We start from the raw sequence: 15,404 nt of genomic DNA, 5'->3' as shown, positions 1-15,404 counted from the left end.
GTTTTCCCTCTGAAAATCGGGAACGATGATGACAGCGTTAATAGTAATGCCTGTTTCATACAGTTGTGGTCAAGATTAGTGAACACCTGCATAGAAAACTCTAGGGCAATGCCTGGCACAGAGACAGTACTTGATGAAGGTTAGTTATCCCAAATGAACTTACTGACAAAACAGACTCACAGACAGAGAGAACAAACTTACGGTTACCAGGGAGGGAAGAGGGTGGGGAGGGATAAATTGAGAGTTCGAAATTTGCAGATACTACTATATATAAAATAGATAAACAAGTTTCTACTGTGTAGCACTATACAGGGAACTGTATTCAAAATCTTGTAGTAACCTATAATGAAAAAGAATCTGAAAAGGAATACATGTGTGTGTTTGTATGACCAAAACATCGTGCTGTACACCAGAAATTGACACAACATTGTAAACTGATTATACTTCAATAAAAAAAAGAATGAAGAAAAAAAAAAAAAGAAAAAGGATAGAAAGAAAAAAATAAAAGAAAATAAAGGTTTGTTATTACTGTTACCATCACACGAATGCCAGTTCAAACACTTTAATTCACAGGGATCCACTGACAGTCAGTCCTCATTATGTCTCCTGAACCCAGTTCAGTGTTAAAGGAAACAGAAAACATTTGCACCATGAGTCAAAGTGCAGTCACCAAGGATACATTCTTTTCAACCCGATCATGCAGAAATAGGTGACAATACAAGAAACTGCTTCCTCCTCTCAAACCCTGGGAAGCACGCTCATGCTGGAGGGCAAGGGTGTTCCCATGAATTGGGTTTTGTTTTACCATTTTTGAATTGAGATATAATTTACTGTAACATCAAACGTACCATTTTAATTTGGGGGGAGCAGAGGTAATTAAGTTTATTTATTTATTTTTAATTTTTTTTTAGGATTGAACCCAGGACCTCATGCATGCTAAGCACACGCTCTACCACTGAGCTACACCCTCCTCACAAATGCACCATTTTAAAGTGTACACTTTAGTGGTATTTTGTATATTCATCATGTTGTGCAACCGTCAATCACTATGTAATTCCAGAACATTCCTATCACCTCCAGAAGAAACGCCACACCTAGTAGCCGTTAGTACAAATCCCCTTCCTCCCCGAGCCCCTGGCAACTGGTATCCACTTTCTGTCTGTCTGGATTTGCCTATCCTGGACGTTTCATATAAATGACATCGTATAGTGTGTGGTCTTCTGCGTCTGGCTTCTTTCATTCACCGCCATTTTCCAAGGTTCACCGTTTTGTAGCTCAAAACAGCGCTTTATGCCTCGTTATGGTGGAATCACATTCCACCGTACAGAGAGACCACATTTTGTTTATCTGTTCGTCAGTGGATAGACATTGGGTTGTTTGTACTTTTTGGCTGTTTCGATGATGCTGTTCGGAACCTTCATGCACGAGCTTCTGTGTGAACACGTTTTCAGTTCTCTCAGGCGTATACCTAGGAGTGAAGCTGCTGAGTCATGTGGAAATTCTGTACATTTAAACCTTGAGAACCTGCCAGACTGCCTTCAGCAAATAAGAGAGTTCTACTGCTTCCTCTTCATTACGCGAGTTTTTTGAAACGTGGGACGACACTTGTGACTGAGAATGCCAAGAAAGAGCGTTTCTCCAATGGCAAACGGTTTGCTCAGGTAACACACCTTAGTGACATGTCAGGACCTGTCACCCAGGACCAAAATGTCGCAATTGTAATGTTGGGTATAAAACACCAGGATTTCTTAAAGCTGGAACTCTGGCACAGTTGCATCATCAAAGTTTTATTATTTCCAGACACTATTTCTTGGAAAAAGAAATTTTAAAGAACATATAATTGGGCGTATTTTCAAAGCAGTTTGATAAAACAGCAAACTTTGTATGGGTATTTCACACGCCCTTGCACACACACATCTTGTAATTGTACATCAGAACAAGAAGTACTTTCCAAAGCTGAACCAGGCCAAGGATTGGATGAGAAATCCGATTGTCCCCACCTCCCAGGTGAAAACAGCCCTCGTTCCAACCTGCAGACTTCAATCCTGTTCTTTCAGCAAACCGTCTTCACCCGAGCGTGCTCCGTGCACGTCTGAGTGTTAAGTTTCATCAGCTCATCCAGGATTGTCTCATGAAGCACTTGATGTCATCCCTTAAGCTGTCCTAATTTAGTGGACTCGTTAGGGAAAGAAAAACCTGGTGGGACGTGCCAAGATGGCAAAGAAGACACAGCTCGCCCGCTCCCCCATATACACCAAGAATTACATCTACAAACCACTGAACCACACAGAACACCTACTGAACTCTGGCAGAGTATCCTTGCTTCAAAACACCGCAGGATTCTCACAAAATCCGATAAACAAGTTCATGCTGTACAGCACAGGGAACTATACTCAGAATCTTGTAGTAACTTATGATGAAAAAGAATATGAAAATGAATATATATGTGTTATGCATGACTGAAGCATTATGCTGTGCACCAGACATTGACACATTGTAAACTGACTCTACTTTAATAAAAATATATACAAAAAGCAAAAAACTGTAAAAACAAAAACCTAACTGGATATGGAACCTGAGCTATGACTCAAACAATCTAAAATCAAGCTGAATATAAATATTTTACTAAAGATTACACACATATCTTTCTCATCAATTTGTTCCTTTTAAAATGTTTTATTACACTATTTTAAAATTTGTGATCATTTAAAAAATTTATCGAGCGTTTTGGTACTTTGTGTGTTCGGGACACGCACTAAAATGGTCTGGAGATGCCAAAGTTTGAAAAACTCTGGTTTAATGGAAAAAGCAGTGGACTGTGAGCCAGGAAGTCTAGAGTGTAGTCTTGGTTTTGACCTTGGCTGTGTTAGTCAAATTATAAAAGCCTTGGTCTCCCCATTCTAGAAGAGACTGGCATTTCCCATTCCAGCTTCCTCACAGGACTTCTCTGAAAAGCAAATGAGAAAATGGATGCACAGGTGCTTTGCATCCTGCAAGACTTTGTGCAAATGTGTGAGATGAGGGACAATCTTTTAAAAAGCCATCTGCCCCTTTGGCTTCCTTTCTTTTGATTCCTTTGTGTACCAGTTGTCATCAGCCTGTGCCCCTCACTCCCTGACTTCAGATTTATAATCTGGCTCATCATCCCCACCACTACTTGGGGACCAAACCCTGTTTGTCCTGGTGAAGAAAGTGGCCGGGTCTCCTGGATCTTGCTCTGAATCCTCTGTGCCCCAAGACTCTCTCTCTCTCGCTCCGTCTCCTGGGCTTTCCCCATAATTATTTGGAGAGAAGGGGCTTCTGAACAGCTCGGGGTGGCCCTGTTCTCTCTCACACACTGTGTATCTCCCCCACTCAGGCCGACTGCAGAGATGGGTCCCTCAGCCCCACTCAGCTCCCTGCCCTGGACTCTCTGCATCCCCTCCCAAGGAAACCCACCCGAGACTGCTCTGGCAAAGGCCTCTGCTGTAGCCTGGGAAACTCTGCTGAGTTCTGAACCAGAAAAGGAAGAGGCCGGCCCCACCCTGCGGACCCCACCCTGCAGGAATGGATTTATGCTTCATTGTTGGTGGCAACCATAGAAACCACAGGTGCGTGTGAGTCAGAAGGTAGTAAACAAGAATCATTACTAACAGAGGTTGCCTGGGACAACCCTGGGAGGGCAGGGCCCTGGATTTCTTGGTTTGGCTTCTGAGAACCTCCGAGAACAGCAGACAATGACACCGGGCAAAGCCAACGAGCACAGATGCGTCACCGGCCATTCTTCTGGAGGCCTTCTCCCGACCCGCAAGACCGCCTTGAACCTGAGCTTCCCATTCCTCAGACTCACCATGCTGTCCCTCACTTCTGACTTCCCTACCTGAGCTTCCTCCTCCATCATTCTCTTCCCTCTGCTTTTTCCTCAGAGAACACCAATTCAGCCTTTAGATCATAGGCCCTTTAAATGCCAGGGCCTTCTCTGACCCCTGGAAGTGTCAGAAACCCCATAAAGGGTGGAACCTTATTTCTCTCTCCCATCAGTAAAGTCAGGGCGCTCTCCACGGGGTCCTCAGAGCCCAGGTTTCTTCCAGCTCTGCCAGCCCGAGGGTCCCGGAGGGCAGCACCCGCACTGCAGACAGCAGGAAGGAGACAGGAGCAAGAAGAAGAGGGGCCAGGGACTGGTGCTGGCTGCTGTGGAACGGAGGTCATTAAATCTGCAAGGAGTACTCGGCACGCAGGTGGGAGGTGATCAGTCGCCACCAACTCACATTCTCTACCACCTCCTTCCTCAGATATTCCTGCCTGCCCTCAAGGCATCCGCTGCTTCTCTCGTCTCACCTGCCCGTGGACCGTGCTGCCACCTCTAAAGGAAAGGGGGGCCTCACAGCAACCGTGTGCAGGGATGCTGGGGCCGCCCCCACCCCCCGCTAAGGGCAGGCTGTGCTGTCCACCCCCAACGCCAGCTGCTCTAAATTATCACCTCGGCCGGCGATCTAAGTATCAGTGACCTTTGCTGCACACCAGAAACTACCCAATATTGTAAATCAACTATACTTCAATAAAAAAATAAATAAATGTCAGTGATAACATATTCCTCCTGGAAAAAAAAACACTTCGTTGGTCTAAGTTTTAAACAAACATCGTGGTTTCTCCTGGCTTTCAATAATAGATACGCAAACTTCAAATTAGCATATTTTTATAACTTATTCTTTAAAAAACATTATATTCCACAAAGACTTTAACCGGGGTAACTCCAGTTATTCAGTGGGTCCCTGGCACCTGCTGACTCCAGAGTGAGATTGTAAGGGCTTCCTCCTTTGGAATCATCCGAGCTCCCCTCACTGTGGGTGGGCACCTGCATCCCTGTGGAACAGATGTCCGCGTTCAAACAGTAGATGCAAAGGAAACCGTGACCGCACCTTACCTGTAAAGACAAATGAAATAGAGTTATTTCCCTCTGTCAGCTTGGACTTTTCATTTGTGTTTTGAAAGTTCAAACTGTGGAAAGGAGGACAAATTAAGGGTTTGACTCATTTTGTTTAGGACAAGCATGAAATGTCGTCATTTCTTTTCCTGATTATTGCTGAAAATAATTTTGTCTCATGGAGAGGGGAGGGGTTAAAAAACAATCCACACTGCGTCACACACTTCCTGGTGCGCCTCACCCCTCCTGGATTTTATTAAGATACACTGCTTGGTGTGTAAAAACTTTGTGGCCCCGAACAAAGAGACACCAAAATCTCAGCTTGGGTGAATCCTCTTTTAATCAAATCACCACAAGCCTGTGGTCGATTTTCGTGTCTTCTTTGTCATGTACATATTTTTGTTATGGGCACAATGTGAAATTAAAAAGAAGACGCTTTGGCCTGTGTTGGGCTGTTTGGGATTCAGACGTAGCACAGGGGGGCAGCCGAGTGATGATGGTGTTAATTTCCATAGGCCCCAAACTGTCCAAGAATGCCTGGTTCCTGAGGGCAAACCCCTTGAGCATAAAGCAATGAAAGACTGAAGGTGACGGGACTTTGTACCACGCAGGTGACAAACTCAGGGCGGAGCGTCATGCCTTATCCATCTATCTTAAAAATATTCATGATTCTTAAAAAGCATCCCAGCAATCAAGGCAGCTCTGCTCCAAGGCGCGCCCATGCCCTGGCTCAGTTCTCTGTAGAGCTTGGGAAACCCTCAGCCGTCCTGTCTGGGTCTGCCCTTCTTTGCATTATTTCGTGACTTCCTGGAGGAAGAAGTGAAAAGTTTCACATTTACTTTCAACCGATAAACATGGCATCTTTGAATAAAAGAAACTTATATCAGAGATACTTCAGTGTTTTATATTTTTGTAAACATTTAATGACTTGTAGAAAAAAATGTTTTCATTAACTTTTGTTCTCAAATGATTGGATAATAGAAAGTTTTGGGTTTTTTTTTCAATTTGGGTACAGGTCTCCTGCCTTCCACCACTCATCAATCATTTCTCAGCTCATTTATTTATTCCTACCATGTTCTTAACAGATTAATTTTAACAACGTTGTGATGTGAATCTCCGGTAAACGATGGATTTAACCACCATCATTAGTGCGGCTTCTGTAAGCCTGCAACTTCCTAGTATTATAATCTCTTTTCTTCTTGTGGTTAATTTGCTCAGAAGTCTAATTATTCTAACAATAAATAATTATATGTCCACTGGTGCATTTCATTTATGTCATAAACAAAACTGTGCTTACAACGTGTCAGGCATTCTCCGTGCTTTACAACATTAACTCATTTGGTCCTCATACAACTATATGAGACAGGTACTATTACTAGGAAGATTTTGAGACACAGAAAGATTAAATAACTTGCCCAAGGCCACACAGCTAATGTGTCAGAACCAGGATTCAAATCAAGGCTGCGTGATGCTACTCTGGAGCTAAACAGCTGTGCTGTTGCTGCCGCTCTGAAAACAATTTAGGGAAGTTGGGGGAAGCTCTGTCCGCCTCACTGAGGAAGTACAATCCCAGTAAAATATTTCTTTTTAGGTTTAATATGAATTCAAAATATATTTCTGTTTTGATCCATTATATACTAGTAAGAATTCTAATCATATTTAGAGTGTAGGAGACAGCAAGTAGGGCAAAAGGTTAAGAATTAATGAATCCAGAAAAGGGCCTACAAGAAGTCATCGTATCATTTTTGCGAGCTTTTTTTTTTTTTAATAAACTTGGATTTTTGAAAAATAAAGACTGAAAAGTGAATAGCTTCAGTTTTAAATATTAATATTGACAATATACTAAAAATTACATTTAAAACTCTAAAGAAAAAAAAATAGATCTAAAAAGTACGCAAGAATGAATACCGTTTTCCAAAATTCTTTTGGCAGCCGTACAGGCACAAAGTATGAGGACAACAGTCCGAGGGAACATTTTAGGAAGCTGTCTTGTGACCCTTTCACCCCACTGGCCAGAACCTGCCACATGGTCCCTTGCAGCCCCTCTCACAAGTGAGTTCCAGGAAATCAGACGTTAAGATGGCGGTATGAATGGAAGAGGGTTTTGGGAAGCACTCTTGGATTCAACCCCCCCGGAAGAGAAACGGAGCAGAACTGGGCAGAGAGGAGAGGGGATATGGTAGAGTCCCACCAAAGGCCTCAGCCAATCCCGCAGGCAGCCTCGGAGCCAGGATGGCCCTGCAGGGCTGTCCCACACTGGGACAAGGAGGCCAGACCTCTTTGCACACACCAGCCAGCCACTGCCTGCAGGCCGCCCCAGGGAAGGGGCGGAACCTCGGGTGAGGCAGCATCTCGCTGGAGGGGAGACTCTGTTGCAAACTCTCAACAATGTCCACTACAACCCCATTTTACAGACAAGGAAGTGGAGGCACAGGGAGATAAAACAGCTTGCCCGAGGTCACAGAGCTGGTCACTGGTCGTATCACTTATCTATTACCATGTTAGTGTTGCATCTTCCCAGAAAAATCATCCACAAAATGTCTACTCACCGGCTTACAATAATTTCTGGGTGAGTCTGCAGGTCGGCTTTGTGGTTCTGCTGACTTGGGCCGGGCTAGGCTCATCTCGGCTGGGCTCAGTCATGCGTTTGTGGCCACGGGGCAGCTTTCCTTGCCTGGCCTACGATGGCCTCTCGTCCTCCACAGTCTATCCTGAGTCTGTCCTCAGAATGGTAGGAAGGTTCCAGGAGAGAATGAAAGTGCACAAAGCCTTTGAGACCTAAGATGGTCACTGCTTCCACACTGTTGGCCAAAGCAAATCACCAGGTCACGCCCAGTGTCCGAAAGGGAAGATGCTCCCACATGGCGCAGATCCATCAAGGCACGGAACCCGGGGATCAAGCACAGTGATGGATGCAAACCTCACTCTTAACCATTATTCCACAGCCTCCACCCTGTCCAATCTTTAGTTAGTATCCATTTCAAGTTGTTACTGAAACACGGCCTCCATACCCGGTTACTGAATTGAGACTCAAGGATAGAATTTTGGATGAAGTAAAAAGACAGCTTTATTTCTTTGCCAGGCAAAGGAGGTCACAGTGGACTAATGCCTCTATGACTGTGAGCCTTCTGGGGAGAGAAGGCAGGGGGTTTTACAGTAAAATTTCAAGAGTTCAAGGCGAGGAGCTAGTTTCCATAGAGATCTCATGCAGGGCAACAAATGTTGCAAAGTTGTTCTTGTTTTTGCAAATACAGTGTCCCCTTCCCTCTGCTGAGTATGAAGTTTACCTCTGGCTTTGGGACTCTTCTAATATTCTTGTACCTAGAACAAAGGATGCATTGGAAGGGGCTCCGTGGAAAAGAGCTCTAGAGAAAAACCTGTGCAGCTTAAAGTCAGGTTGATAAATGCTTTTAGCCTTTTAAGCAGCCTGCAGCTTGAACAATAAGCTGATACAAGGAAACCACAAGGGGGCAAAAACAACTGCAGACATGCGCAGTTGGGGGGAGGCGGTTATGAGCAACAAAATACACAAAACACCCAACTGCCATTTCTGAGATGTTGGGATCAAGAGGAGGGCACTGGGGGCAAGAGCAGGGCACCGAGCATGGTCCCCGCACACAGCACCACGAGGGCGTTGGGTGGACCACCCAAGCCTCCCTCCTCTCCAGCCTAACCCTGGTCAGCAGGAGCATGAGAAAAACCCTTTAAACCGTTACAGTCAGGCAGTTACAAACATCATCGCAGGTATCAGAAGGTCACTGGTGACAAGAGGGTGCTGCTCGGTGACAGAGTTCCATCAGTTTGGTGCATCCAGTACTTGACGGGCACTGCAGAGGGATAAGGTCCTACTTTTAAGGAGCGTACAGCTTAGTTAAGGAGCCACAACACCCATCATGGAAAGCCTGGTGACCAAAAAGGCAGGACGTGTGGCAGGGGTGGAGAAAACAACAGGAGTCAAAGGTGGGAAAGGGTACAGGGACCGGAGACGCCCGAGGGTCGGGCTGGGATTGATCTGGGTCTTGCTGAATGAGTCCGATGGTGAGAAAGGAGGGACGAATAACCCCACTTCTTCCTCCCTCGCCCAGGTACTGAGGGAAGGGAGGGAAAAGGGAGACGGGACAGGAGACCGATGAGGAAGGTAGTTCTCTAAATCCCCTCTCAGTTGTCCCCTCACCCCTTAGGGGTTCCTTCTCCCAGCGTTGGACATGCACTGAGTGCCCAGCATGCAAAGGACAACTGTATTCAATTCTCATGTGAGTTTACTCCTCCTTTTGAGCATGGTGGCTTCCCCAACAAATCTTTGGTTTTACTGAGCAGAAGGGTGGACAGAGCTGCCGAGAAGAGGACACAAGCAGGTGGCTTTATAAAGGAAAGGGGTTGGGACTTCGGGACAGACGATCAGGAAGAGGGCTTGGGAGGAGACAGAAGGAGGGGAGAGGCTGAGCAGATGCGATGAGGAGTGATATTCTGGGGATGGGGTGATGCGCAAAGATGCTTTTTTAAGGAAACGTTGCTGCGTTGTCTTGGTGTGCTCCAAGACATGTCCCTGAGCAAAGGCCAGCGTCACTTCTCAAGGCTTTAGGAGTCAGATTTCTGTTTCTCTGAATGCTGAGATGACCTTTAGGGTGGAACCGAGGCAGTCGGTTTCCTCTGGTTTCCTTGCCCCGTGGCAGCCTTGCCCACTGTAACCCACTTATTTTCTACAGGATAACAGTGAAAGGGGCGGGCTTTGGGGTGAGACAAATCTGAGTTCAAATCCTAGGTTTTCCTCTTGCTAACTGCATCCTAATGATCACATCAGGTAACCTCTCTGAGGCTGTTTCCTCATCTGTTGCAGGAGGATAATATCTCACTCAGGAGGGTTTTTGTGAGAATTTAATGAAATTACACGTGTCAGGTGCTAAACTACGCCCACGCAGAGTAATTGCTTGATTAAAAAGGTAGCTGTTATTATTAGAATGATCCTAAAATGTAGTAGTCATTTTACATACAAGGATGGAGACTTGGAGAAGTTGGGTCTGCCAGCCCCAAAAGCCTTTGTAAAGGGCCTGCCTTTGAACAAAGACACTGACAAGAAACGAGGACAGTCAGGAACACACAAAGCCATGACTGAAGGCCATCTAGGCAGATGGCAAAGATCAGTGCAGAATCACACCAGAGACAAGCGTAAAATGGGAGTTAAATGGAAGCAAGGTCAGAGGAGACGTCTGTCCACAGCGCTCACAGAGGCCTCTTGTTGGAGGCTAGTGGTTGGACCAGATGTCCGCGCTAAAGCCTTGTGGGATGTGGGGACTGGATCCCAGTTACTTTACCCCTGAGACTCATCTGTCAAACAGGATAACACCAGCAGTCCTGCTGCACTGGGCTGAGGTGAGGAGAAAGTTAATTGGTCTACACTGAGCTTCCAGCATGGTGCAGGGCACCCGGGATGGTACAGAAAACTCGGTGCTGCTCATGGGAACCCAATCTGAGAACCACGGTCTCTGAAGAATGGGGAGAGGTCCCGGAGCTTCTGGACGCTGCCAAAATGACCAGAATTGTGGTTCAATTATCCAATTATCCGTGATACAGAGAAGGATAGTCCCCAGAGCATGAGGAAATTAAGCTTGAGTTGGAGGTATTTGGGTCAAGGATGAGAAAGAACTTCCTGAAAGTCAGGGTTGTCAAATTAAATTAGAAATACTGATTTAGGACAGTTGAGCTATCATCTACTTTAGGAGTGAAATGTTTGCCCCCTCCTCCTGGGCTGGGCAGGACGTGTCACAGCGAGATGGGCTGAGACAGTCATTCTGGGTAAATGAGCCTGGAAATATATGTGTCACAAGTGAGCAAGGGCTGGCCATTAGCCTGGACCCAGTGACAAGGGTCACAGAGCTCGCAGAAGCTGACATGGGTAGGGGGTGGACAGGGCCGTTCTGGCTTCGAACGAGGATTGACCCAAAGCATTAAACTTAATTGCGTGCGCTTTTGAGTCCCCCTGGGCTGAAGAGGTGGAGACCCAGTGTCAGCACAGATCTGGGGGAGCAACTCAGATGGCCTGCTTGGAGGAAGGGGCTTGAAGGCAGTGGCCAGCTTTCACTGACCAGAGCCACTGGAACAAAGGCACCGACCGGGGAGCAGCCTTGCTGGAGGGTGTCTGGCAGAAACCAGGCATCTGCTAAGGACACGAGGCAGAGTCTCTGCAAGGGCAGGAGTGTCTCAGTGAGAAAACACTTGGCTCCCGTTCAACTGGGAAAGGCCAGATCTTGGGGGCCGGTCCACCCCTGGCCTCCAAAACCAAGTCTAACTGCACTTCCAGAGACGGCCACTAGGGGAAACCGCAGCACACAGGAGCAAACCGGCAAAAGTAAAGCCAGGAACTGAACTCCCTCCAGAGATGGTTCACTTTTACTACATTCTCATTCCTGAGGCCTGAGCTGCCTGGGAGGAGAAGGCAGTGGGAGCGTTCCCTCAGGTGGGGGATTCAGTGTCACTGCCTCGGCCTCACCTGCTAAGGAACCTGCCTGAGCCACGAGACCATACTGGTCTGACTGGGATGCCACGGCCCCTCTGGGGACCGATCCGTGTCACGAGCAGGAGGGCCCCAGACAGAGCACAGACCTGGAGACTCACACCCCTGACTCCCAGGTCTGCTTGGGAGATCCCAAGAAGGTACATCCCCCTTTGGAGCCCCCAGACCCTCTTCTCCTCAATTCCCCCATCAGCTTCCACCAGAGGCAAAGGCCCCACACTCTGCCAGTGCCCCAGTCCTGGCCTAATGCAAGAAAAGCATCTGATAGACTAACTTAAGGCAGAGGGAGCCCTTTGTCCCCACCAAGGTAGGCATCGCTAAGCCATCTTCATGCTCCTTTTCTGGAGCCTCATCACCCCGGAATCCTTCTGGACATAATATTCTGGGGGAGCCAGGACTCATCCTTCAGAACTGACATGCAGGTGAACCTGATGTGGCCTGATTGTCCTACGGGGCCAGGCACCTTCAGGAGGGGCATCACCGAGGAAATGCTGAAGCTACAGTAATGAACCAGGAATGCCCACTGAAGTTAGGGAAGAATTCCAGGCATTTAAAAAACAAAGGCGGTTCCTCTGGGCAGGGGTAGGGAGATGACAGAGTAGGTGGGCCCTCTAGCAAGTCAATGCCATTCAGCTCCACAGACTCAGGTACCAGACCTTCGCCAGCCCCTGTGCTAGGGGACCCGCCCTCAAGGAGCTGGGAGTCCCCTGAGGGCTGAGGGATGTGGGCACGTGGGCAAACAGCTACGGTATTAGGCAGAATGAGAGTGGTGCCTTTCCCAGAAACACAGTGGCCAGGGCACTGAAAGCAGGCAGAAAAGAGATCACTCTGGCTAGAGGGTTGTCAGGGAAGGTTTCCTGAAGGAAGCAGAACCTGAAAGGAGGCAGAAGTGGAGATGGGAGGACAAGGGGTCAGGAGCGTTATGCCAGTGGTGGGGGCCAGTAAAGGGAGGGGGGCTGGTGGGGGGAGTGCTTGAGCAAAGGCATAGAATCATGGCAGATTCAGAGAATGGGGACACTGTCCAGGGATGGAGCAGGGGAGCAACAGGTGAAAGGTGAGAGGTGTAATTGGGGCCATTTGGCCACACCGTTGAGGTTCTCGAATGTCAGGAAGAGGTTTGTCCTCCAAAGCCACCCTCCAGAAACTGGCTGCTGGGAGGGTGGGATGTCCCCCAGAAGCCATCAGGCAGGCTCTCAGGAGGGCTCTGGGGAGCCTGCTCTTCCCCCTTCTTTCTTTTTAAACACATCTCTGTGTCTTTGCTCATGCTGTTCCCTCCTCCAGAAATGCCCTTCCCTCCTTCTCTGCTCAGCAGCCTCCTATTCATCCTTAAAGTCCCAGCACAAAGCTCGCTTCCTCTATGAAGCCTTCCCTGGCTCCCTTATGTGGCTACTAGCCCCTCCCATGTGCTCCCACAGCTCTTGGCTCATCCCTTATATATGTAAGTTATACATCAGTGTTCTGTTCCCCATTAGTCTGTCTGTCTCCCCATTAATCTGTAATCTCCTGGAAGTTCAGGGGGCTATCGCTACACCAGGAATTGTATGATTCTTATACTGTTCCTCGCACGAGGAACCCTTATTCTATATACTCCTAGCACCTTGCACAGATGAACACTGCCAGGAAGTGGGAAAAGGAGGGACGGCATCTGTCCTGGTCTAAGGCACTGTCAGCTGTGCCCCGTGGCCTGGCCTCCTGCTTTTATCTGCCTCACGTGACCTTGTGCCTCCCAGCTGGAGCACTAAGCTCCCCCTGCCCGTCCCTCCCAGCTCTGGGGCGAGCAGGACACACCTCCTATCAGCTGTCTCATGGCCAGTGCCTGCCAGCACCTCATTAACCCAGATGGCCCCCGCCCTGCCCCGAGAAGTGTGGGCTGGGCAGAGTTCAGGGATCAAGGGAGTCTCCCTGATCTCCCTGCCTGTGAGGAAGGGGAGAAGGGACTTGGGGCCCCTGTACCAGCCTCATGCTCTATGAGACAGAGGTCTTTGACCCTCAGACTCCAGTCTGGGACTGACAGACATCTCAACAGCGGTGGGATCCAGCTGGGGGCCTGAGGAGGGCCGTCTCCACTGGGGCAGAAGCTGAGGCATGGAGGAGGGCCAGGACTCAGGCTAGAGATGTGGGGGGTGGCTGGGGCCAGCTAGGAAGAAAGGCACCAATCCAGGTGCCCCTTGTGGGTCAACAGCCGAGGCCAAAATGCCAACCTCCCAATTCTGTAGGCTTCACTCAGCGCCCTGTCGCAGGCAGGGGTCTTCTCTCCACAGCACAGAAGGGACAAGGGAGGTTGTGACAAGGTCAGAAGAGAACAGAGCACAAGAGCCCTGCCTCCCAGCCCACGCGCTCTGCCAGCCACTCCTCCAGCTTTTAGGCTCCAGCTTCCCTGGGAACCTCTCCCAGAGAGGCTGGAGACAAGCCCTGGGGCAGTGGCAGGTGGAGATAGGATCTCAGCCTTGAGGGAAGTGAAAGGGTTAACTCTCCCATGTCCACTGGGCCAGTCTAGCCAGCCCTCCCCAGAGCCTGTACTCCCAGGCTTGCCTCTGGGGTTCTCTCAACTTCAATTCCCCTGACTCCTTCCACTTCCTTCCGGGAGGCACTGGGAGGGGAGGCGGGGGCTCTTGGCACCAGCCGTCTCTGGGTGTCGTTTAATACCGCGAGTAATCACACCTTCTGCTGACGGGCCCCCTTTCCCTCATGATGACTCTCTCCCCCCACCACCCCCCATCCACACACACTAATGGGAAAAGGACTTCTCTCCACCACAGTTCCTGCCTCACCTGACTTCTCTGTCTAAAACCTGTCAACTGGGAGGCAGGAAGCAGGACGTCGTAGGAAGCGCTGAATTGAAGGTACAAGTAGCTCCCTGAACTTACGGAGCAATCGCGTAACAGCGAGCTCAGAAGAGAATATTGGAGGGCAAACGGGAGGAGGGCAGACAAAATTAGCAAGTATCAAAGGATAAACATTCCTCTTCCAAACACAACAATCATCAGAGTCAGAGTGAGGACCAGAACACTTCAGATTATGTGTGTGTTTAATAAGCCAAGCAGGAGAGGAGACTGGAGACCCTTGCCCCAGGTGATCGAGTAAGATGATGCTTTTGAAAGTGTTGGTACACTTCAGAGCTGTATCAATCACTGCATAGCCGGTTCGCAGGAGGAATACCACAGGACAGGGTGGAGGGCTGGATGCACTCAGACCTGCCCCTTACCTCCTTTTCTGGGTCTTTGGCTTCATGCTTGTGAGATGACAATGACCACATGTCCATGGACACTTCTGATTCCTAATGTCCAGCCTTTCCGTCATATGATGTGTCCTGTTCTGGCAATGTGAAAATGTGCCCTTTCTTGAATGGTGTGTGTTTTACCAGCGGCTGTAGGTGTTGGGATGCCCTACTGAAGCTTGGAGTGTGCCTGTTCCCCAGTGAAGGATGACAGTGCCCTGCCTGATAGCCCTGTACTTCTCCCTCCTCCTCCGTCTTAGGCAATGGGAGAAGTGTCCGGTCAGCTTCAGTGTGGCATCCAGAGCCATCCCTGGAGCAAAGGTGAAGTCCAGCCTTCCACCAGATGCCTAGAGCCAGCAAGCAGAGATAAGGATCACACTTTGGACTCCACAGCCGGAGAGCCGGGGAAGTGCCCCCAGGTCCCCGGGCCCCGACGCCCCTTCTGCAGCAGGTACGGCTCTCTGCCTGGTTAACGGAGGAAGATGAGGCCGAGGCCGGGGCAGGGGGGCTAGCTGGCCACTCACTGCACGCGGAAAGCGAGGTGGGCACCTGCGGCGGGTCACTCGGTCATCCCGCGGCGCCCATCCTCGCAGCTGCGGCGCCTGGCAGGGTCTGGCCAGGAGTGGGGTGCACGAGGGTGGCGCGACTGGCCGGATGAGTGGCGAGTTCAAGGGCCAGGGGGAGGGGTGGGCCTGCAGGGTGAGCCCTCCTTGCCCCCGGTTGGTAGTGGCCGAGGCCCGACTAGAGCCGCTAAGTCCCCGGGGGCCCCACTG

The 15,404-nt window shown here is 49.1% G+C and overlaps 1 long non-coding RNA gene across 1 annotated transcript; it reads right to left on the bottom strand.

Annotated features, from left to right (window-relative positions):
• Positions 1 to 4,658: 4,658 nt before the first annotated feature.
• On the bottom strand, positions 4,659 to 8,011 carry LOC116661330. The gene is made up of 2 exons (XR_004317208.1): positions 7,453 to 8,011; positions 4,659 to 4,903 (listed from the first exon to the last, which is right to left on the bottom strand). It is a non-coding gene; the product is annotated as an uncharacterized LOC116661330 (long non-coding RNA).
• Between the last annotated feature and the right edge of the window lie 7,393 nt (positions 8,012 to 15,404).

Source organism: Camelus ferus, chromosome 34, assembly GCF_009834535.1.
Source record: "Camelus ferus isolate YT-003-E chromosome 34, BCGSAC_Cfer_1.0, whole genome shotgun sequence".
NCBI classification, from domain to species: Eukaryota; Metazoa; Chordata; class Mammalia; order Artiodactyla; family Camelidae; genus Camelus; species Camelus ferus.
The sequence above is the reverse complement of the archived record's forward strand: the minus strand, read 5'-3'. Positions and strand labels throughout refer to the sequence as shown.